Source organism: Microtus oregoni, unplaced genomic scaffold (assembly GCF_018167655.1).
Source record: "Microtus oregoni isolate MIOR12 unplaced genomic scaffold, Mior012 000040F_ref0000088, whole genome shotgun sequence".
Taxonomy (NCBI): domain Eukaryota; kingdom Metazoa; phylum Chordata; class Mammalia; order Rodentia; family Cricetidae; genus Microtus; species Microtus oregoni.
The window spans coordinates 1995669-2018425 of record NW_024543207.1 but is presented as its reverse complement, the minus strand read 5'-3'; positions in this window follow the sequence as shown (position 1 = coordinate 2018425).

The window sequence follows — 22757 nt, the reverse complement described above, 5'->3', positions numbered from 1 at the left end:
GCCTAAACCCCAGCAAACCCAGCCAGCATGGTGATTTCTTTCCCGGTCTCACTCTTGCAGAAGTAACACAGGAATGCTGAAAGAGAAACAGCCAAGACCTTGAAGACTATAGTGAAAAGAAGGTTCCTCCTTCCCATCAGCGCCTTGCCTAAGAAATGCCTTAACTGCTTCAGGTTTTAATTCCTATGCTTGTTACTTTTAAAATATTAAATAATTATAGCATAGGAGATTTCTGAATGTATCAAATTTATATTTAGCCTATTGTCTCCCAGAAATGAAAGATGAGGATTTAATTAAGTTATTCAGCCATTCTCTCCTCTCCACCTCTTCTTCCTTTTATTTGATGTATTATCATTTTTATTTCTTTGCTTGTTTATCTTTAATTACTTTAAATAATATACTTATGCCTCACTGTCTTATTGTAGCAGGTTCAATTTTCTTGAGCCATGTTCTTGGGAGTAAAAAGGATTAACTTCCTTTATTTTCTGTAACTAAAAGACCACATTTCATTTGCTGGCAGAGACCTTAATCATTGTCAATTCCCAGCAAACTGGACCATTTTACATTTGAACTCTGCAAAGTCAGACTTAATTCCCGCTTTTCCTATCACTTTTCCCGGGCGTGCAAGGGTATTGGGGATTCATGGGCGCTGAAGCCCTGGAGTGAATGGGCTCTTGGTACATGCCTGACCTCTGTCCTAGTTGGCATCTTCTGGTGGTCATTAGCATTTCTGGTGATGCCCACAGTGCTATTATGGCACCGTCACGAAGGCTGCCTAGCCGCCCATTTGTGTAGTGACATTTATGCTGTGCCCTAGCTTTAGGAGCTGGAGGAATGACTTGGTGGGCAAAGTACTTGCTGCAAAGGCATTGGGTCCTGAGTTCAGATCCCCACCGTCCAAGTAAAATGCCAGGTGTGGCAGCACACTCTTGTAACCCCAGTACTGGGAGGTTCCCGGTGCTCACTGGCTTGCTGATCTAGCTAATTGGTTCAAGGAGAGGCACTGTCTCAAAACAATTAAGATGGAAAAAAATAAAGGGAAACACATGACCTCAACATCTGCCTCCACATGTTCCCATACAGGCAAGTGTACTCTTGACTGCATGTAACTAACACACACATACCCAAGGTCCCCTTTCAATTTACTGGACCTTCTATGACCCTGCTCTAATGCACGAACCATTTTCCAAGTCCTTTTCTGTGGCTACAGAGGCAAAAATCTGAGCAGAACTGTTCGAAGCCGTCTGTGCCTTCAGGGGCCTACAATTCCCGTTTGCCACCTATGGCACCATTTTGTTGGGAGGTGAGGACAAATCTGTGGGGCTTGCCATCTCATTTTCTGCCATCCAGAAAGGAGCACACTGTCTCTTAGCACGCTTCCCTTTTCTCAAACCTACCCCTTCCACTTCAGGATTGGGGCGGGACACAAGCAGAGTCCAGGGAGCCTCCCAGCCACTAACTGTGCCCCTCACACCCCAACCTCTGACCTCTCTCCTCACTTCAGACATAGCTTACCTTCATATACAGATTTTTTTAGCTCTATTTCACATTCTTTCTTTTGCAAAGCAAAAGTCTATCTGAGTTTTAAGACAATAAGTTTCCAAAGCAACGTTCAGAATTTCAAAAGCCAAAAATGTTATTGTTGTGTGTGGCTATATCATCCCTCCTTTATATTCTGTGTTTAAGAGGGGAAACATACCCTTAGGATTGTAAACCGCATGTGCAGGTAAGTGGGGAATTCTAAGCTATTACCTTTGGCAGATTCTAATGACAGATGTCAGTACCTCTTATCCTACTCTATCAGACGAGGCTATTCAGAATCACTTGCAGTCCTTCCTCCTTTACATTATTAATCAGTGACCATTCAACCTTAAAACGATGCCCTAACCAAATATAAATGTAATTTACTTAAATATTAGTAAGTCTAGAAACAGGCCACCCTGAACAGATACAATGCATAACACTGTCGAAAAGCCTACATCCCATCTCCTGATGACATCATCCTCAGCATGTGGGCTTGTGACCCCATGTTTGTAAGATGACTGTAGTTCCAAGGGTGCATCCGCTGCAAAGAACAGGGAGGGCAGAAGCCAGCTATATTTGTTTCCTTCATCAGCCATGCAGGTATTTCTGTAGAGCAGTCACTCGGTCACACTTCTGTCTGTCTCTCACTCGTCAGAGCTGTGACAGGTAACTGTCGGGTAATGGAGAACCAGGTTGACAGGTCAGAGTGACGGAGGTTGAAAACAGGCACTGAGGAAGCAAGTTAAAGATGTCTGCCAAAGTCCTCACTATTCGTGTACACTCCTGAGACTCGCCGCACTCTGTCAGCAAGAGAGACAGAGACAACGCACGGTCTCATTCAGCTGCTGTAGCGAGCTCCAAGTCCGCAGTCTCGAAGTGGTGATCCAGTCTCTCTCTTGGGGTTAGAGAGGATCATCTACAGCTAAAGAAAACGCACCTGTCTTGGTTAGGGTTACTATTGCTGTGATGGAACACCATGGCCAAAGGCAAATTGGAGAGGAAAGGGTTTGCATTGTAGTCCATCACTAAAGGAAGCCAGGACAAGAGCTCAAACAGGGTAGGGACCAGGAGGCAGGAGCTGATACAGAGGCCATGGAGAGGAGCTGCTTACTGGCTTGCTCACCATGACTTGTTCAACCTACTTTCTTATGGAAGCCAGGACCACCACCCCACGGATGGCACTTCCCACAATAGGCTGGGCCCTTACCATATTGATCACAAATTAAGAAAATGCCTTACTACTGGGTCTTAAGAAGACATTTTCTCAATTGAGGTTCTCTCCTTTCAGATAACTCTAGCTCGGGTCAAACTGACATAAAGCTAGCCAGAACAGCAACTGACATACAGTGGAGAAGATGCAGAATAACTGGAAAACAAAACCAGTAAAATGCAAACTAAAGCAATAAAGATACCTATTTATTTGAGAGGAGGCAGAATGCAAAGATCAGAGAGATCACTGTTCCATGGTATCAAATCACACGGTAGCAAACAAAGCTGTTGGCTCTTCTGTCTACATCAAGCTCTTGAGTCCTCGTGTTTCTGATTCTCTTTTGCTAGGAAACTTGCTTGTGACCATTGCCTCCCATGACCCATTTCACACTAGTCAAGAGTTACCCTTCCAGAATAAGGCAGCATCGCGGATCTGAGAATTACTGTGGAGAGGTGGTTCTTGAAGAGGAGCTGTTTTTCCCTAGCCCATCCCCTGGAGGACATGTGGTGAAGTCTAGTTTTTGGTGTTTACATCAAAGTAGATTGCCACTGGTATATAGTGATCAGAAGCCAGGGATATTACTATAATCAAAAGTTAATTTCCTAACAATAGAGAAGCTCCTTGTCCAATGTGTCAGTCATAAAAGGATGAGAGATCCTGCCCTAAATTAATCTTAGTCTCATTCCCCTATGTATGTGTGTATTCCCCTATGTGTGTATATATATATACACACACATACACATATACACACATACATATATGTATAAGACATATACATGTTATATATGTATACAGCACTCTCCTCGTGTAATTCTGTTATTTGACATCGGAGAAAAGACACCACTAACATGGTAAGGATGGTAAAACAAAAGGATGAAAGCCCAATTGATATGGGCTTCCCCTTTGTATGCTATAAACATGTTCTAATACCACTGGTTAACAAAGAAGCTACTTTGGCCAATGGCAGAGTAGAATAGAGCTATGTAGAAAAGCTAAACTGAATGCAGGAAAAAAGAAGGCAGAGTTAAGGAGAAGCCATGTAGCTGCTGAAGGAGAAAAATGCCAGACTCTTACCAGAAAGCCACCGTCTCGTGGTGAATCACAGATTAGTAGAAATGGGTTAATTCAAAATGTAAGAGATAGCTAGAAAAATGCCTGAGCCATTAGCCAAACAGTGTTGTAATTAATATAGTTCCTGTGTGATTATTCAGGTCTGGGCAACCAGGAAACAAAAGGGCAGTCTCCGATTACACCCAAGTCTTGGCTGAGCCACTCCATGCAAGAACTCTCCTTTATCCAAGTGTTTCTTTCTATGAGAAATTAAACATCCTACTTGCTCAAATCCATTTTGTTAGTATTTTCTGCTCCTTGCAGCTGAGTGTATCATAGTTGATTACCCCGCTCCCACTTTCCCACATGACTGACTTCTGCCCTTTGATGGGGAATTCTTCCTATTTTGTCCCATGACTAATGATGTTCTTTCATATTTAAGAGCAAAACTCAGGACAATAAGTGAGGTTTCCCTCTGTTGTTGTGTAGGTACCCCCAAAAGACCCTCACCTTGAGAGAATTCTGGATAGGAATGTCAACACAGTTTTGCTTTATAACGTTGCCTTTAGAAGACTTTAGATCCATGGTTTTGAACCTTCCTAATGCTGCAATCTTTTAATACAGTTCCTCATGTTGTGGTGACCCTCAGCCATAACATTACTTTCATTACTATTCCTTCACTGTAATTTTGCTACTGTTATGAATCATAATGCAAATATCTGATATACAGGATATCTGAAATACAACCCCTATGAAAGGATCATTCAACCCCCAGAGGGTCAAGATTCACAGGTTGAGAACCGCTGCTTTAGAAGAAAGAACCTATCTATGCAGCGCAGGTCTAACACAGACACCAATTCACAGCTGGAAACTTTACTGTTTTCTTTTCAGGGTTTATATTTGTTTTGGAAAACAGCCCTCTGTTTCTGTGAAGTGACTAAGCAAATGTGGGTCCCTTAATTTGGCTTATAGGTAAAGACCTAAACTTGTTCAGCATACAGAGCTGTGTGACCCACTTAAATGACTCCTCTGGCTTATCTTAAATTTGTGGCCCTTGTCATAAAACCCTAGTGTGATTGTGAGGTTCTGACCTTTTTGACTTCATCTAATCCTAACAACTTTCCAGGGACTCACTCTCAAATACCATTAACATGAACTTGAGAACTGAGTTTCTTACACTTGAATTTTAAGGAGGGGGCACTTCCTAACAATAGCAACTTTTGATCCCCAGTGGGTTTGTAGGAAAAAAGCAAATGTATGCTCTACCTGCCATTTTCAAATCAAAACTGGTTTGTTTGTTTGGAGTCCAGGTCTCACAGTGCAGACCAGCTGTCCTTAAACTCGTAAAGGTCCAGCTGCCTTGGCCTCCCCGATACTGGGATTAAAGTCTTGTGGCACCACACCCAGCTCAAAGCATGTACTTTTGAGGGTTTATTCTGTTGTATCCTGTAGCTATTTCTCTGAAAAGGCACCATATATTAACTATCAACATTTGACTCAGGGAGAGGGTTGCAAAATCAAAATCAAAGATTCAATTTAACAATGTTCTAGATGCTTAACAGTATAAATGGGGAGGGTGCGTTTGGTGACATTTGTCTTATTTTATGGCTTTGGAAAGAATATGGAAATGGTTTTGCCAGGAAAGTTCAGATAAACTCAAAAAAGGAAAACCCAAGCCATGTATCAAGAATGACCATAATATTTTAAATTAATCTCAAAAGGCTAATCCCTTGATGTAGTATTTCTTTATCTTTTAATCCAGTAATAGACTTTCACATTCACCTATAAAATAATACTTGAGCCTGCGGAGGAGGGTTAAAGATGTCTCTGGAATTTCCAAGTCCAGCCCTTCTGATTGGAACAGTTTGACAAGTGGGTCCTCTGAAAGCTTTTCCTTCCGTTAGCAATGTAATTCGAGCAGCATGAGCAGCGGGGCTGAGTTTCCAAAAAACTAATCTCTAAATTTGAATTCTCATGATATTTGGGGAGAAGAGACGTAAGAACTCTCTGAATAATGACATACATTCCCAGAACTGCAATCTGTGTAGTGTCCTAGCCTCTAATCGCCTCTTCACTAACATAGCTGGGAAGGAGGTCGAGGGTTGGGTGAGCATCCTGGGGCGCAGTGGTCAGAGAATGTCACAGGCTCGGTGGCAACACTCCATAAGCCACTTCAGCAGACAGGCAGGGTGGTACCTGGAGCTGTGTGAGTGGCTTCACTGATTGATCTAGTGAAGTACTTGAGAAGCAAACAAGGACATGCAAGGTCCAGCAGATGCCAACCCCAGCCTCATCCTCAGTGTATAGTGAGGTCTGAGTCATCCTCTCCTGATCCAGACTCTGGGTGAGGACTTAGGGTCCCTGCTTCTTGCAGTAAGAGCCTAAAGAAGTACCTTATTCTGAATACAATAGCTGCCTTACCCTCCAGGGTGGCTGCCTTCACCTGCAGAAACTCAGCATTTCTTTTTTTTTCTTTTTTTTTTAAATTTATTTATTTATTTATTAAAGATTTCTGTCTCTTCCCCGCCACCGCCTCCCATTTCCCTCCCCCTCCCCCAATTAAGTCCCCCCCCACTCAGCCCAAAAAGCAATCAGGGTTCCCTGTCCTGTGGGAAGTCCAAGGAACCCCCACCTCCATCCAGGTGTAGTAAGTTGAGCATCCAAACTGCCTAGCGTTTCTGCTCAGGGCTATGCTTCAAACCTTGCATCAAACCTGCCCAACAAAGAGTCATTTCATGTTCACTTTCTGACTTCTCTAAAAGCTTCCATGCATTCATGGCAAGTAGAGTTTTAACAAAACTCCTGTGAGGATTGTGAAAATGCAATGCTAAGTAAAGATTGTATTTTTATATATAACCACCTTCTTGGAGCGTTTCCAGTGTGAACATATTTTAAAGCTCTCCAGGCAAGAGAGCAACTGCTCATTTGCAAGGTTGTGCCGGGCACTTATTTCCCCATAGTCATTTGATGGTACATATTTATCTTATTACTCTTTAATGGATAATAAGACATATCTAAAGAGAACAGACCACATAGCGGGAAATCCTACACGCGGTTGTCACAGAGCGACCTGGGTGGAAAATAACTGGCTATTAGTGAATGCTAAACTGGAAAACAGGCACCTAAACCCCACGCTTGTCCTGTAACAGAGAACAACACTAAACCGTTTCAGCCTAATCCATCTGAAACCACAAAGGTATTCAGAACAACGACGGTGACTGTTGGCGTTTCCAAGATGTTTGCCCTTAGCCAGGCGAAGTGTTTTCCACGTAGTCTTACACTTCTTGGGTTGTTTAGTTTTGTTTGTTTGTTGGGGTATTTTTTTTTTTGCTTTTTGTTTTTTCTGTTGGTTGATTGGTTGGAAGATGAACATTGTAAATTAAGTGTTTACAACCAATGATATTTTTAAAAAAATACTATGTGTCTCCATGTTTAGGTATATCTGTGCATGTATCCCTGTCTCCTTCTACACCTGAGTTTCTCTATCTGTCTCTCTGTCTTTCTCTGTAAGTGGTGTGTGTGTGTGTGTGTGTGTGTGTGTGTGTGCGCGCGTGCGCTCTCCAAAGAAAAGAAAAGAGCAGTCTGAAGTTCGTGACCCTGCTTACGCTTCGTCAAGATGCAATAGCACATTCCTGGAAGGTCTTTGCTAACTATTGCTTTGGTTGCCTTTTCACACCCGTGATTCAAACTGTTCCGTCAGCTAAAATGGATAACAAGTGACCTGGTGCAAATTACAGGAATTTGCAGGACAAGCTCCAGAAAGCCCTCAGCCAAATGCCCGTGGAGTTCTATTAAACGAGCTGCGGAACTCTTCTGGGAATGGGCCAGAGGCCCCTCTGACAGTGAACCTTACTGATTCAGGGCATCTTTAAGGACCGTGAGGGAAAGCGAGAGCATTACTTGAGAAGTGAGTCACTTCCAGGGCCGAGGAGTAGTTGTTTTTAATTTATCTATCGACCTTCAGTCATGATGAGTAATAATCCGAAGGAAGAACCCGTTCTCCACTAGAATGTCAATAACCCAAGCAGACTGAGTGCTCTGTGGCTTTCCTCACAGGGCTCAAGAACACCAGATTGCAAATGGCAAACTACAACTGCCCACAGCCCTTTCGCAGTCCTGATGGTACAGACTTTGCACTTGCTCCGTTTTTCTCTGGTAAGCACACTAAAATACAGCTCGTAGACACGTTCTTGACTTGTAAGACAAGAAGACTGAATGTCTCTGACTGCCCTTCATCTTCCATAATTGAATTTCTGCTTCTGTTGGATACAGCAAAGGGCAGGACAAAATTGAAGTTCCCTAAACTCTCAGCTGTGCCCATTTGATGGGCAAGCCTTTACACATTTTATCACATTTAATTCATATGCCACCCTGGGAGATAGTTAGCATTATTCAATTTTATAAACAAAAAACCCCCACATTTTCCAAAGTCACAATACTAATAGGTTTTGTATAATCCACCTAGCTTCAAAGACCACCCTTCTCCCATGACCTCACTTTCTTGAACCAATTCATAGTATTATCTAAACACCGAGGCATAGTGACTCTTCTTCTACACCCACCTTTAAGACAAAGCCGCCCTTGATTGTGCATTCGCAGACTACAGTGTGCTGCATTAAGCCACAAACAACAAAAAAAGAAAGAAAGACAATCCATTGCTTTGTTTCTTTGGTATTGTAGATTGAATTTAAGATGAGTTCTCTCTCTACTTCTGAGATAACTTGAAGTAATTTACAAACTGAAGCACCATGTAAAAATATGACATTTACATCAGAAATAGAACTGTGCCCATCAAAAGGACCTAACCCATTCCCTCAGTCATCAACAAATAGGTATCAGCCAGGCCCTTCTCTAGGAGGCATCACAGGACCAAGATGAACTCACTATTACACATAAATAAATCCTAAGTCATTCACAGGCAATTAGGGAAAAGCAGAAACATGTTCTATTATGAAATTTGAATTTTCTAATCAGTTAAAGCTATAAATTTATTCAACAAAAAAAATCAAGTAGATTAGTCATACGAATCTTTATAGAAAGGGCACTGGGTAAAGCCTGGAGAGAAAATCAAAACTGCCATTTTGAAAGGTACAAGGCACGCTGTTCAAACGGGCACTTCTCCTATCGATCTTCCATATACTTAAGCTTCATAGGAATTAAAGTCTTGGTCATCAAACATCATGGATCAATAACTGGCACACAGAAGCTTCCCAGAGTGCTACAAGTTTCCAGGCTCTATACTACACAGGAAAAATAACTTCACGCAGGAAATTTGCTGTTCAAATTTTCAAAAAAAAAAAAAAATGAACTCAACGGAAGATGGGATCAGTCCTGTGTTTTCTTAAAATGCTACAGCACCCTCTCAAAAGTCAGACAGCTTAGGTGTAAAATATTCAACATGAAATACATGTACCAGATATTGTGTGGTAATTACCTAATGCCTTTGATGAGCCAGGCCTTCATCCTTCCCCCTCCTCCAGCACCGTGCACTGGTTGGAACTGAGAAGGAATGGGGTGTAATGAGTAGTTCCTCACCCAAGTGTAAGGAAATATTGCACCTCTAAAAGTAATGCAGTGGTAAACTGAGGTCCGTGGCTCCACCTGGAAAGGCCCATTTCGTGATTCTTTTCTTCTTAAATACAGTCATCATCCTCAAACCTCCTCCACTTGATATTCTGCTCGCATCTGACATTTTGACAGCCCCGCTATTTCTTAGACTTTGTCGTCACGGCTTTTAGGGTGCAAGTGCTCTGGTGATTACCCGCTTTCCTCCGGACTCCTCCTCGCTCCCTCTCTCCTCTCTTGCCTTGGCTTCTCTCAGCAAGATACCTGGGCTTTTAACACACCCGTGCCCTCGCTGAAAACACACATCTGACCCTGCGCTCTGCTCTGTCTCCACTCTTCCAGGAAACAATCATTTCCACTGTCTCCACCATCACCTAAATGTCCCATGGCTCAAACCTGTCACCTGAGCTTTGCAATGGCTTGACAGATTTTTACCATCTCTCTCGCCAGCATCTCAAACACAACCCGGCAGGACCAGAACACCTTTTTCTTGCACTGCACCTCACCTTACACCCTATGGCCCCTGAAACAGCACCACCATCTTCCTTCCTTATGCAGATGAACAATTTGATTGCTACATGCTGTTAACTTTAAGTCACAGCTTCTAGGGAGGTATTTTAATTCTACTGCGGCTGAGAACCATTTTTTTATGGTGTCTCTTCTGAAATTTAAATTTTTCAGTTAAATGGAAAGTGAGGCAGACACATTTGCTTCTCCTATTTATATGCCTGCTGGTCAAATAAAAAGTGACAAAAGTATGAAATGATTGATTAGGGAAGGGACACCATGTGTCCAAATGGGGGAAGCAAGGTATCTTAGTTAGGGTTTCTACTGCTGTGAAGAGATACCATGACCACGGCAACTCTTATAAGGGAAAACATTTCATTATGGTGGGTAGCTTACGGTTCAGAGGGTTAGTCCATTATTGTTATGGCAGGAAGAAAGGCAGCATGCAGGCAGACAGGGCACTGGGGAAGGAGTTGAGAGTTCTTACATATTGACTCCCAGGCAATAGGAAGCAGCCTGTCTCACTGGGCATGGCTTGAGCATATATGAGCTCTCCAAGCCCGCCTCCACAGTGACACACTTCCTCCAACAAGACCACACCTCCTAATAGTACCACTCCCTTTGGGGGCCATTTTCTTTCAAACCACCACAGAAGGGAAGAGAGGCAAAGATTTGGAATGAGACTAAAGAAGTATGTGCGTATTGGTTAAAAAATAAAGATGGCTTTAAGTACATGGTTTCTTCTGTTTATTAGCCACCACGGTTTAGCAAATGTCAATGACAAGAAAGTCCCTTGTGTTGCAGAGAAGAAATCTTTATTTCAGAAGATACTGCGGTTATTTCTATAAACAACCATGCTTCTCCTTTGGAAACATGCAATCAGTCAGGTCTCCACTCCTTGCCTTTCAGCCAGTATGCAACACCATAGAGAATCCTGGCTTGCAGGGCAAAGCATCTGCCCACTGAAGAGGAGGACCCTGAGAAAGAAACTACCACAAGAACTCGGAAGAGGGTAAGGAGGGTAGAGGAACACATAAGTAGGGCCATGGTATTGTCTTTAAATGAATATCTCCCATCCAAGTACTAACCAGACCCCACCCTGCTTAGCTTCGGAGATCACACGAGATTGGGCGTGTTCAGAGTGGTATGGTCATATGAATATCTAAGAACTAACTGCATGGTTGTCTAACATATTGCTTTATCAGCACCATTGAGTCCTGAAGCCCTTGTTTTAAACTCATGCTCCTTCTCCCAGTTAGTGTTATAAGGAGAGAGAGAAACTGTTTTCCCAATGACACAAGCTACTGTCGTAAGACTTTCATATCAAGTGTCTGTTTCTTTTGGCTTCAATTAGTTCATATAAAAATTGCTTAAAATTTATGATTGGAGGTTAGACTTTGAAGCATCACAAATGATAACTTTGACATTTAATCCCACTAGTATAAATATCATATATCAAATTCCCATTGTTTCTCACCAGGATAAAAGTAAGTTGTTAGTGGTGGTGATGTTGGCGTAGGGAAGCATAGTTCTAGAAAGAGACGAGTGTAAGAGCAGAACCCGTCTCAGGCAGCCAAGAGGGAAAGTTGAAGGTATGCGACCCCATGACCCCTTCAGTCAGTGAGCAGAACGGCCCTCTGCTGATGCATCCTGGCAATGAAATGGGAACAGCAGATGAGGAAACGCTGGCTTCTGTTGTGCTTGGGGCCACACAACTCCCGGTTCTCCAGAAAAAAAGATCCCATACACAGTGGAGATGTTGAGACGCCAAGACGGTGGAGTGTTCTTCTCACTGAAGGGCTAATGAACATGGTTTGCTCTCTCTGTGTCTTCCGTGTGGCCCTCCTCTCCTGAAGTGAAGAACACTTCTACTAACCACAGTACAGGTCATGGTTGTTGTTTCAACATTCTTAGCCCAACAGCTTAGTAGCTCTCACCTTCCAAAGTAGAAATACCTCTCCCTTCCACATCTGTATTTTTTGAGGGGGGAGGGGAGTTCAGGGTCTCACTATGTGGCCAGGCTAGCCTTGAACTCACAGAGATTCTCTTGCTTCTGACTCCCAAGCACTGGAATTAAAAGTGTGTGCCACCCTACCCAGCCCCTCTCCACACTGTCTAAGGCAAGTTTTAATGATTGTACTGACTCATTAAGTTGTGTGACCTCAATTTCTAATTTCTACATCATTGTCAGATCTTGATGTTGAGCCACTGGATGAAACACATGTTAGGATCTTCTTATTTAACGGCACCTGCTATGAGGACTGTGTGTGATGTGTGGCTTAAGTAGGCTGAAAATCTGTTTGCCAGGTATGTGGGTTTGAATGAGAATTGCCACGCTAGGCTCATGTAGTAATAAGAGCAGCGGGGCTGCGTCCCCAGCACCCCGGCTGCCTGGCTAGCTTATGCCCGAAATAACAACACACAAACTGTATACATTTAATCACTGCTTGGCCCATTTCTATCTAGCCTCTTCTAGGCTAATTCTCACATATTAATTTAGCCCATTTCTAATCATCTGTGTAGCGCCCCTAGGTGCGCTTACCGGGAAGATTCTAGCCTATGTCCATCCTGGGTCGGAGCTTCATCGCGTGCGTCTGCCTGGGAGCTGGGAGCATGGCGTCTCTCTCTGAGGCGTCTGCTCCCAAGAGGAGAGCTGTGGAGTCTGAGCTCACTTCCTCTTCCTCCCAGCGTTCTGTTCTGTTTACTCCTCCCACCTGTCTTCTAACCAATGAGGGCCAAGCAGTTTCTTTTTTTTTAACCAATGACCTTCCTCCATCAGGCTCATATGTTTCCATACTTGGTTCCTGGTGGAACTGTTTGGAAAGAATTAGGAGGCACGGCCTTGTTGGAGGAGGTGGGTGACTTGGGTAGAGCTTTGAGATTTCAAAACCCTGTGCCATCCCCAGTTAGCTCTCTGCCTGAGCTCCCAGTAAAGTTTTCTATCAGTTGCCTTGTATCTCTTCATAGCAATAGGAAGGTAAATAAGACAGAAGCTGGTACCAGGGAGCGGGATATTGCTGTGATTGGCCTGATCACGCTAGGGTTTTGTTGTTGTTTATTTATTTTCTTAAATAATATGGAAGACTTTAGAATTCTAGACTAGAAAATGGGTAAATGTTGTATGTGGAGCTTAATGGGCCCTTCTAGTAGACTAGAAGATAATAGTGCTAAGAGCAATGGAGGCCTAGCTTAAGAGTTTCCAGCATGGCAGGAGGGATATTAGCTATGGGGTTAGAGACTATTCTTGTGATATTTTTGGCAAAGAATGCGGCTGCTTTCTGCCTTTGACTTGTTTCCCAGTTACTGAAATTGTTTGGGAAAGATGAAAAGGTATGATGTTGTCAGAAGAGGTATGTCACTTGGGGCAGGCTTTGAGGTCTCAGAAGCTAGGCTAGTCCCAATTAGTTCTCTTTGCCTAAAGCTTGCATATCAGAAGCAAGTTCTCTGCTACTGCTCGGGCACCATGCCTGCCTGCTGCCGTGCTTCCCACAATAGTTATGGACTCTAACCTTCAGGAGCCATGAGCCCCAGATTAAACAATTCTTTTCTAAGTTGCCTTGTCATGGTCTTTTGTCACAGCAATAGAACAGTAACTAAGACACCAGAGTGAGGGATGGGAAAAGGTTTCACCCTTGTCATGCCTCAACAGGATTTTCCTCCTTTCCACAGTAGTTAGCAATGAAGACTTTCTCAAATCCCTGAATAAAATCCAGGTGGTTGGGGCTGGAGGGAAGGCTGGCTCAGTAGTTAAAAGCACTTGTTGCTCTTGTAAAGGACACGGGTTCCATTCCCAGCACCCACATGGTGTCCCACAATCACCCATAACTCCAGCTCCATGGGATCCAATGTTCTCTCTGGACTCCCATGAGTAACAGGCACCAGGCACATGTAGTGCACATACATACAAACAAACACACACATACATATATACATACACGCATGGGGGCAAAATATTTGTATATATAAAATAAATAAACCTAAATTAAAAACAAAAAAATCCTTTAAGCTGTCTCGGAAATATCTTTTACCAGCTTCTCCACTGGAATAACCTAGTGAACATTCATTCACATGAACAATGATTGCCAACGTTTAAAATTATTTATTATCTACTCATGGTTGTTGGAATAAGAATGGTCTCCATAGGCTCATATAGTTGAATGCTTAGTCACCAGGGAGTAGAACTCTGATAGGATTAGGCCTTATTGGAGGAATTATGTCACTTGGGATGAACTTTGACATTTCAAAAGTCCAAGCCAGGGCCAATGTCACTCTCCCTTTCTCTGCCTATAGATGAGGATGTAGTTCTCAGCTATTGCTCCAATGACTGACTACAAGTTACCATGCTCCCAGCCATGATGATAATGAACTAAACCTCTAAGACTGTAAGCAAGCCCCCAACAAAATGCTTTCTTTTGTAAGAGTTGACTTGGACATGGTGTATCTTCACAGCAATAGAATTCTGACTAAGACAAGACCAGTGCTCCAAGTTTGCTTGAAACTTTGCTGTCTTCAAATACAGACCAGAAAAAGCATGGCCATGATCTGGCAATAAGCCACTCCTGAACAAAACAGCTCCACTTTGTGAAGTTTAAAAATCAGCCCTCACAGTGATGGCATGCTTACCTACAGTCTCCTGGGTCATCCAGGTAGAGTACACACTGACTGAATTCCCCAACGGCTGGAAGGCTCCCTGCTCACAGTGTGTTTCTGGAAAGGAGTGATGATCCCATTATCCCAGATGATGGCAATGTTGTTCTTGACATTTGGGAGCAGAGTGTGGGTTTGCTCCGGCACTGGCACACTCCCAGAGAAGGAACAAATCACAGAGGACTGGCTGGGGTGAAGGGTGACTATGTCTTTCCCCTTGCCGCCTCATCTTCTCACGCTGACCTTGCCTGCGAACGCCTTTGAAAATCTAATAAAGGCATGTGTCCTTGTGGCGGGCATGAACCTTTCAGATCTCCCAGCTGTGTGCTTGGAAATAGAGCTGTGTGTTTGCACAGAGTCTGTGCTTCTAGCTGCCTGCTCCCAATAACTGCTCCAGAGAGCAGACATAAGCAAAGACGTTCCTAAGAGACCAGGGATTTGATGATGGGTATTCTGGCTGAAGGCTGTAGTTTGGATGTCTCCTCCCAAACTCGTGATGAAATTTAATCGCCCCTGTATTTATATTAAGAGAAAGAATCTTTAGAAGACGACGAAGCCAGGATTATTGATGCCTTCATTGCAGTGTTCATAGAGCTTGGGCCCTGATATAAAAGATGAGTTTGGCCCAAGTCTCCTCTTCATCTTGCAAATGCTTCTTGTCCTTCTAAAACACTGTGTTGCAACACAAATGCCTTTGTCTGCTGGTGTCAATTTCTTGGACTTTGCATGTCTTTAGAACCTGACAAGATAAAATTTTGTTGTTTATAAATTACCCAGTCTATGGTGTTCTGTTGTTGTAACGGAAGATTACTAAGACACTAGAAGATTCTGCAGTGTCTTTACTGAAGGTCTCTCATGGACAGCATTCTCAGAGGGACCCACCAGAACCAACCCCCTTCCAGCCTGCCTCCATTTCTCCCCTTCCATTCTCCTTCCTTCCATTCCTTTCTTCTCTCCTTCCCTCTCTTTGAGGACACTTCTAGTCGGCTTCTCATTATCTCCTCCAGGTGGTTCCTGTAAGGAATTTTTAAATTTTAATCCTGTCTTGGCACTTTCTTGTTGATGTAGGTTGTTACGGTTTAGGTAGAAAAGACTCTTCATAAATGTGGGGATTTTTACATTTGATTCCCAGTTGGTGTTGCTATGTTTGTAGATCACAAACCTTAAGAATCAGGGCCTATCTAGAAGCAGGCCACTGGAAGTAGGCCCTTAGGGACAATACCCTTAACTGCTCTCTGTCTGCCATGATGGGAACAGCTGCCTTCTGCCACGGGCTTTCACTGCTAAGTTTTTCTGCTAAAGTGCCCAGATCCAAGCAACCGTGGACTGACTCCTCTGAGACCGTGAGCCTAAAATCCTTTCCTTCCTTGTTTCTGTCCAGCATTTTGTTGCTATGATGCAAAATTGCCTAATTCACCAGCAGAACCTGATCCTCTGTTAAACTCACACTAGTAGCTCCCGATATTGGACATGCTGACTTCTAGACTGAAACAGCTCACAGTCCATCCATGGGTCTTGAGGTAATTGCTGGCAGCATGATAAAAACACCACCTACAACCTGCCCATTATTGTCTACCGTCGCTATCATCTTTCTTCTCACTGGGCTTTCCTTCATCCTCCACTTGGGACTTAATGCTCTTCTTATTATCTTTCTCCTTCAAAGGTCCACTCTCCAATCGAGTCCTTTATGTAGCTTCTAGAAATGCGCATCACTTTCCTGTTTGTACCTCCAACTATTTGCCATAGTGTAAAGGTCGGCCTGCTGCTTGAGGATGCTTCAGCTATGCTCAATCTTTTTCCTTCCTAAGCCCCTTCCTCAGCCACAGGGGTATCTTGACACACTACCTGTTGCTCCTCTATATTAATAAAAACAATTTTGCTAGCTAACAGTCATCTCCCTCTAGTGGAAGAGTGTTTTCCTAGCATGTACAAGGCCCTGGGTTTGATCCCTAGTATTGTGTTTTTTAATGGCCATAGCCCAGAGTAGGTTATCACTGTTAGAAACCAAAGGTAAATCTTACCATTAGCTAAACTCATGAATATGATTTCAAAACAAACAAACAACCAAAATGATTGTTTGCTAGTCTATGCAAAGGGATTCTTGTAGCAAAGAGGAGACTATGTGGGACACCTATAATCAGTATTTTCTCTGTGTAAGAAAATCCAAAAGGAATGTTAATTTAAAACCAGAAGAATACTTGGAAGGTATAGGAAGAAAATAATTGGATTAATTGAATCTTTAATAAGGTCATTTATTAATTCACTTATTCATCTAATTGGGTGTCTTTCCAGGTTCTGTGATGCAGGGCTCTGCCCAAGCCATGCCTTGGGCCAGGGGAAGCAGATTAATAATCAGTTGTATAGAACCCCCTCTTCTCTGATTGCACCTGATAGGGACAGCACAATCCCATTTGCTAGGAACCTAAGATTAACTAGCCTTGCTTTTCCTGATTATTTTCTTTACATGTTACATGGTTATATATTCCATCTCATTAGAGAAGAGCATCCTGGGCCAGAGGTCCAGCTCATTAATTAAGATGATCTTGCATGTCTGTTCTTGACCGGCAATGCATTGGCGTATACACAAAAACTGCCCTTCCTTTCAGCTCTTACCAGACTAGGAATAGTGGCTTCCTTGTTACCCTCCATCTGCCACTTGTCTCCCTCATAGAGAGAGGTCCCATCCTAACAATCCTGCTATACTTTAACCGAGAAGACATCCTCCTCAACTATGCCACAGTATCCCTAATGCCCTCACATCTGCTTCTCTGAACTTGCTCCATACTTTAAGAATCAAATAAGAGTCGAGTTCCCCCATGTTGTCATGGCCAGTCACTCCATCCCACCTGAGAATCCTAACTGTGTAGAACCCCCATCCATAGTATCATACCTTTGTCTTTTGCCTCTGCTGTCTGAGCATCTATTTAACCTTGTATTCAATGAAAACTGAGCCTCATCAGCACTTTGAAAGCGAGGGTTTGCATTAAATATTAACAGTTGAGATAAGCATTATATACTTGCTACCTTCCCCAGTAGCCCCTTGATGGGGCCATCTGTCATCGTAATCTCGCTCTTGTTAGAAGTCTCCTCCTGTGGTTCTCACTCACTGTGGGAATTTCTACCATAGTCCAGCAGCAAATCCTACTGGTTCTCAAATCCCCTGCCTCCTGCCAGACCCTTGTATCCCTCACATTCTCTGATGGTTCTTGACATCGTGACTGCTCTATGGATCTTTATAACCATATCAGCACCCAAGGAGTGTGTAAATACTATGAGAGCAAGAATCTCCTGAGGTCAAGGCCATTGAGTTCAGGTCAAGAACTTCCAGGTCACAGGTACAGAATAAAGGACACAAAGAGAATCGTGGCAGTTTCAAGGAATAGGTGCTCTGCCACGCAGGATAAGGAGAGGCTCCCATGGCCGTGACTGGCACACATCCTCTGACAGAGGTTGAAAACTGCATCTCATTGGCTTTGGAAGCCCATGTCACTTCCGTCCTGCTTTTATTGTCTCTGGCAGCCACATCTGAGGTCATGGGTGCTGTGGTGTGGATGTGGTCTGTCCCCTAGAGATTCACATAGAGAAGCTTGAGGCTCATTGTGATATGATGATAAGACTTTAAGAGGCAGAGCTCCCAAATAGATTGGTATTGTCTCCTAAATGGTTTGGCATTGTCTCCATGGGGTGAATCATGGCCGGTAGGAGTGAATTAGTATTTGTGAGAGCAAATTCTACAAAAAGAGTAAGCCTGGCACCTCCCTGGTTCATGCTTCCTCAACCACATGAGTGAAATCCATGGTTTTGACAGTCTGCTACTTTACTTAAAACATGACAAAGTGTTAAAACAAAACAATGAAAACAAAAAAAAATTTCTGGTGTTGCATAGCTAGTAAGAGACAAAGTTGATGCTTGCCCTGGTTTTAGGTCTATGACCCCTCTGCAATACTACCTCCATAAAGGCCAATAACCTTCTTTTCTTATTTTAAGTCAATTTTAATAAAATCTTCCAGACAAAGCACCCATTTACACATATTTTGAAATAAAGAACAGGGAAACTTACTGACACACACCTTCGCTCCTGCTCTTTGGTTGCTGAACAAAAGCAGTGGTTTTCTCCCAGCTGTGGCTGTCATGCTTTTATCCCAATTGAATTCACACAGCTTCCTAACTGAACTCCTGTCCTCCAGGCCTCTGCAAGGAGTGAAGGCTGCAAGGAGACAGAAAAACCTTGGTCTGCCTGCATTGTTTCTTTTGTTGTTGCACTTGGTATTTATTTGAGAAAAGATTTCCCTACATACTACAGGCAGGCCTTGAACTCATGATCCGTCTGCCTTAGTCTCCCAAGGTCCGGGGTCCCAGGCACACACTGCCACATTCACTGAACCGGCTTCTTTTCACTGGCTTGTTTCCCCAGAAACATATACAAATACACTGCTGGGCTTGCAGATAGCATCTCTGGTTTCCAGCCATTATCCGTGGTGCTCTGACTTCTGGGTTTGCTGGCACAAGCATGTTCTTGCATGAAAACATGAATGTGGCTCCTACATTCCTTGGTTCTTTCTAGCAATCTCTTGATGGAAATCCTAGTGCCAGCGGCTTCTAGTGCACAATGTCTAGTGCCAGTCATGCGTGCAAGCTAAACTGAGTATCTCTGTCAGAAACGATCTCTCTCTCTCTCTCTCTCTCTTTTCAGTCTGCCTTAAGTACAAACCTGCTTTTCTTCAAATGACATCAACTACCTGCTAAAATATTATTTGATTCTGAGCTCATAAATACACTCTATGATCAAATTCAAAATGTACCATGTGTGCCCTGAAAAACCGTATTTAGCCAGTTCTTGATTCAGAATTGTTATTGTGAAGGTACAACATTTGAGTTTTATAAAACAATACAGTTCCAAGTCTAGAATTTGTATAACTCCAGACGCCTGGCTCCAAACAACACGTCTCCAGCTATCTTGAGACATTTGCTTTATTTATTTGCTTTAGTCCATGCTTGCCATCCAAAGAGCAGGGGAAACTTGACTCCAGGGCTTGTAGAAAGGCCTGGTCAGGAAGAGTCAGGATGTCTGCTACAGGAGCTAAGGGCTTTTTCTGTGCAGTGTTTCTTGAGTGGAGTCTTTGTCGCTTAACTTCTGTGTCAGGGCTACATTTTGCAGAGTGGAAGATATAAATGGGGTAAGAGGGGAGCTATGCTCTTTAGTAAGACCCACAACATCTCCAGGGACAAAAAGGGCTTCTGTTTACTGACAATAGCCATGACCCCCAAAAGCCACCATCTCCTTGAGACCTTTCTTTTGAAGGACACTTACATTTCCAGTGATCTAACGATACCTTAGCAGAACAAAAATAACACGAACGAAAAGGACAAGAACACAATACAGAGAGCCCTGATGGCTTCACTCTGAAGGGGATTTCTGCCAGCAGCCTGGTAATGGATTGGGAAGTCTCTAGACCTACTAACGCAGCACTGTATAGTCTGTGTCTGTAATGCTGGTCTAGGAGATGTCCCTTACACTTCTTTTTGCTTTTTGTTTATCTTTTCTGTTTTGTGTCCTTCACTGTCTGTCCTCAAATGCTTTCCATTCCAATCAGAGGCCAGAATTCTACTCAGGATTCCTTAGTGATCTCTGTGGCTTCATGTCTGAAGTACCATGACTGAAGTTAACGATCCTCATAACTACCCAGCTGAGGCCCAAGTTCCTCAAAAGTATATTCCATCATGAGCAGGCATTCCCGATGCACAGACCCTCAGTTAATTGATTACAAGACCACACTAAAATCATTTTTGGCAGATGTCGTCCAAAATGCAATTAATTAGTATCCAATTATCTCATTAAAACATTAAAATAAATTTACTTAGAAACTAGAGTATATCTTCCAATTAATGGACACAGTCAATATAAAATTGCTTTGATCAAAACTGTGTTGTTCATAAGAACATTATCCAGGCTTTATATGATCATTGAAGGGAACTCGTAACCACTGCTCTCATAGTTGACGGGTCTGGAGCTTCTCATGCCCCATGGTGTAAACGCTTCAAGACTCAATCAATCATTTCTTCAAGTACTAGACAAACCTCAGCATTATTCCCTAGAGAGGAGCCCAGCTTTCTGCACCTTGGCCCCAGGCAGGGGTCAAATGACTATCATTCCAAGTAGGCGCTACTCACATTTTATTAAATAGAATTCAACTGCCATCAATCTGAACCCCCCCTCCCCAGAACAAAGCTTCATGTCAATTGACACATTCTCTCTTAAATATAAGTGTCAGTCTGTCTGAAAACCGTTAACACCAAACTGTCAATTAGCCAGTACTTGTCAAAATCTCAGATTAAAAAAAAAAAAAGGAAAGAAAAGGTGATGTTGATGTTGATGGATAGCTGCTTAAAATATGTGTAATGTTTTAACATGTGCTCCCGTGGCGCCTAAAGCCTTTTGTTTGCTCAAACTCAACAGCAGACTCACGAAGCTGGACAAATTGATGTTTGCCTTCCACGCCCCCCCCCATGTTTGCCCCTCACCCCCGCCCCTACATTACACTGCAGGGGGTAAGGCCTTGAATTTGATCAAGAGACACTAGAAGAAAAGCCCTAGACATCGGACAGCACATTTATTTTTGAAACATGGCTTGAAGGCATTGCTCTCTTGGTCACTCAATGTCTCCCTGGCGACCCTACTGCACGATGAGCTTTGGAACCGATGCAAACATAATCTACTGCCATCCAGAGAGACACAAGCTGTGTTAAAATCACGGTGTCACTTATGTGGGCTGCAATAATGGGCAAGTTCCTCCAGCCCAGGTAGCCATATCACGATTCCTGGCGGAGCTCCTTAACTCAGGGCTTTATGGGTTTATTAAAAAAAAAAAAAGACCAGGGGGAGGAACATACTTTATACTGTGCAGTAAACACGAACCTCTCTTCGTTATGATGCCCTGTAACTCTGGACGACGGAGGTGCAGTGTCTCTTCCCAGACCCGAGTCACAGGCCGGTGGGACCCTGGGCACAGGTTGTTTTCTTCCCCTCTTGCTAAAAAGTATGTTCCACACTGTGCTAACCCCCACTCATGTCTGCATTGGAATGTTTTGTAAAGAGTACTACCCGTGAAGATTCTGCTGTGTGCCTGCTCAAGTTGACTTCACAGGTGGCCTTCAGTCACGCAGCACCTCTTCACGCTGACATCACCTGAGTTGGAGGACAATAGGCTGCCTGTCTTCCCCCAGTGGCTCCGAGTCACACCTGCCACGAAGGGCCCATTCTGCTTATCCATCTCAGAGGTCATGGCAGACTTTAATTCTGCTCCTTTTGCATTGAAAAGCAACACACCAGTCAGCACCAAGGAGGTCTCTAGCTCACTCAAGCAGGGAACAGCTCCCTCCTGGCTACGGCTGGAATCTTGACCTTGGCTCAGAACTCCTTGGGACCTCAGGCAAGGGAGGTAACTTTGCTGTGTTCTGAAAGTACACTAACTGTGGGAAAACCATAGGAAAGACTCCCAAAGTCTGTTTCTAGGAAGGGGAAGGGGAGGACAGGGGAGTAGAGGAGATGGCGAGACAGACTTGCATTCTTTCAGTAAGAATGAAAAGCCCTGCCTCTCGTTTTCCCCTTTGCGTCTCAGCACACTTGGAGATACATTTGCTATTCAGTTTGAATGGGAATGTAGACTCAATCTTCTTGCCAATAATTTTGAATGTTTGTTTCTCCTGCATCTTTTGTGCCCACCTTCACTTATTTTTGGATCTTCATTTTTATATTGTATTTATAGTTCATGATTCTGTGCAGATTTTTTTTTTTATGTGGGTTTTGAGCTTTGCCTGAGGTTTGAAGAATGTCTCCAATCTTTTAAGGAACGAGCTGTGGCATGTATAAATGTGTACATTTGGAGATGCTGTCCTGAGCATTTTTATGATACAATATAACAATAATCTTATACAAGTTATCTCATCTTCCTTAAAAGTCCCAGTGACCTTGCAAGACGGACGTCGCGAACTCCTTTCCTAAGATAAGGCAACTCAGCTTCGTGACCAGCCTTCCCCCATGGCCAGAACTGGGTGTGCATCCCTCTCTAGAATCCCAATCCAAAGTTTTTCCTTCTCCGACTGACTTGCCTCTCCAGAGTTTGCTACTGGTCTGACACCAGGACTATCTGTACCATTCACCTGCTGTGTTTCGGGCATTTTATGTGCATTATCTTGTTTAGCGCTCCCTGTAAGCCAGCCTTTATAAGCCATCAGCTATGCAGGGGCAAATGCC